General features: G+C 29.2%; 1 non-coding gene across 1 annotated transcript; it reads left to right on the top strand.

Moving 5' to 3' along the window:
• Nucleotides 1-1667: 1667 nt before the first annotated feature.
• Gm24042 lies at nt 1668-1772 on the top strand. The gene has a single exon (XR_003955437.1). It is a non-coding gene; the product is annotated as a U6 spliceosomal RNA (small nuclear RNA).
• Nucleotides 1773-2511: the final 739 nt, after the last annotated feature.

Here is a 2511-nt window from a genome sequence, read left to right as displayed (position 1 = left end):
TTACATGTTGTTACTTGTGTAGGTATTGACCTGTGTGAAGGAGGTAAAAAGATTAAAGGTTTGAAACCAGAAGGAATTAAGGGAGTGATGACTTCAGAGCAAGACCACACACAGCCAATTGGAAACTTATGAAAAAAAAATATATTAAGGAAAAACTTAGAGACAGAACGGGGAGATTGAGGGAAGTAGATTTCAGATTTCAAGACAGTCTGGTCTACAGAGCAATTTCTTCCTTCCTGCTGTATGAGAATACAGATGTGGATAGATCTCTAAGTCTCTCTATAACACCCTGTCTGCCTGAACTCTACCATGTCTCCTACAATAATGATAAAGGACTAAACCTCTGACCTGTACACCAGCCTATAATTAAATGTTTTCCCTTATAAGAGCTACTGTGCTCATAGTGAATCCCCACCGCAGTAGAAACCCTAACTAGATACAAATACTGGCATTGGTGAAACACTGGAAAAGAATATCTTAAATATCTGTACCTGGTGATTTCTAACCAGTTGTTTTTAGTGGGAATATTGTTATCACATATATTCTTCCCTAAACTGAGGTTAGAGACTGTGTTTCACTTGTTTTTATATTCTGTGTTGCTCTTCACACAGGAAGTTCACGAGTGATATTTGCTCTACATGACTTAACATTTCAAATATTGAATTTCTATGAACATTTCTGGTCTATTCCTTGATAATAGCCTTTGTTAAAATGTCCATAAAACTAGATGCTGGTGACAAGAAATAGCAGTCATTGATGAAGTAAGTAGAATGAAAGCGATTTTTGAATCTTTAGTAGGAATACCTATAAAGAAAGAGTCAATGAAAAGTTTACTTTCACATTCTTTTTCCTATTGAAAAATAATTCCAACCTTTAAATGCTTAATTTAAAATTTATTTTTATTCATTTATTCTATTTATTTGCATTCAACTTATTGAGATAAACAGGTGATGCTTTTACATATGAATGTGTCAATCATGGAAATGTATTCTCTGCCTAAGAGATTTTTTTTTATCTTTACGCTGAACCATACACAGTGGTAGATCTTATATATGTATGTGAATGTTTGTGTTATAAAATCTTTATATCTATAAAAAGAACTATATATCAATAAATATATATGTTCTGTCTTGAGTATGTTTTGTGCTGTTGTCAGGTATAAGATTTATGTATTTGCCACAAGTAGTTGCCTTATCACAAAAAGCTTTAACTTAGGAAACATTTTATAAGATCCTTCATCGACTTATTTTTATTGAATTGTGATGGTTCATGCTTCAAAAGCAGCTATGTCAAGAAGGGAATGCACTTCTAAAATAGAGGCAGCATTTCATTTTTCTGGACTCTATCAGAATATAATCTTAACCCCAGGCTTTAAAAGACTATAAAATATTAAAATAAATTGTTTTCATTATTTCCCACTAACATTCAACTACAACAGAAGAAATTTATTTTTGCACAAATCTTGGATTTTCTTTTTAGAATTTCTATTAAATATTTTATTCTTATCTTTATAATGGAATATTATATAAATATTAAATGAAAATTAGGAAATCTATGATACCTGCTAGAATATAAAAAACTTAATCATACACTAAAATAGAAATTTTGCTTAATTCCATTTATACAAAATATATAGTGATGGAAACATCATAGAAATAAAATGCACTGCATGCTTAGGCAACACATATACTAAAATTGGAACAACACAGAGAAAATTAGCAGGGCCCCTGTATAAGGATGATATGCAAGTTCATGAAGCCTTCCATATTAAAAAAAAAAAAAGAGAAAAGAAAAGAAATAAAATGTAGAATAAAACTGCAAATCCTAGGAGGAAGAATGAAGAGAGAGCTACAGGTATTTCTGAGATCTCTATAGGAGTTTATGGAAAAGGTTCTGAAAGTATATAACTATACTTATAAGCTAAAGCTACCATAGTGCTTATTTAAAACTGGCTGAAATATTAAACACTCTGTTGTATATTCTACTACAACAAAACTCTTGAAAATTGACATTAATGAAAATTAACATAGACACATTTTATTTAGTTTAATACGTGTGGTTATTCTGAGATTAATGCATTAGAAGAATGTGATTTGTACTTCTCTATGATTATAATCTATAAATGAGAATATGCTGTGTCTTTGTCTTGTATTACCTTGCCATTTTAAAGACATGGTGTCTTTTAGTAGAGAAATTACAATGAAATTCCATATAATCTATATGAAATATAATTCAAAAAATACTTTCATAAATATTATGGTCAGATATTTTCAAACAATGTCAATAATTTTATTTGAAGAAAATATTTATTTGTAGAAGTTGAGAGTAAAATTAAATAATACATTTATTGAGCTTAAAATATACCTAAATAATTAAAAATAAAATAATTAACAATTAAAAATTAAAACATACCTAAATAAAATAATGAACATCATTAAGTAATGTTCAAACAAGAAGGCTTGCTAATATTAAATTATGTGATGATGTACACCTCTAACCTGAGAACTACCC

Source organism: Mus musculus, chromosome 4 (assembly GCF_000001635.26).
Source record: "Mus musculus strain C57BL/6J chromosome 4, GRCm38.p6 C57BL/6J".
In the NCBI taxonomy this organism is placed as follows: Eukaryota; Metazoa; Chordata; class Mammalia; order Rodentia; family Muridae; genus Mus; species Mus musculus.
Note: the sequence above shows the minus strand (reverse complement) of the source record. Positions and strands in the feature narration are given on the sequence as shown.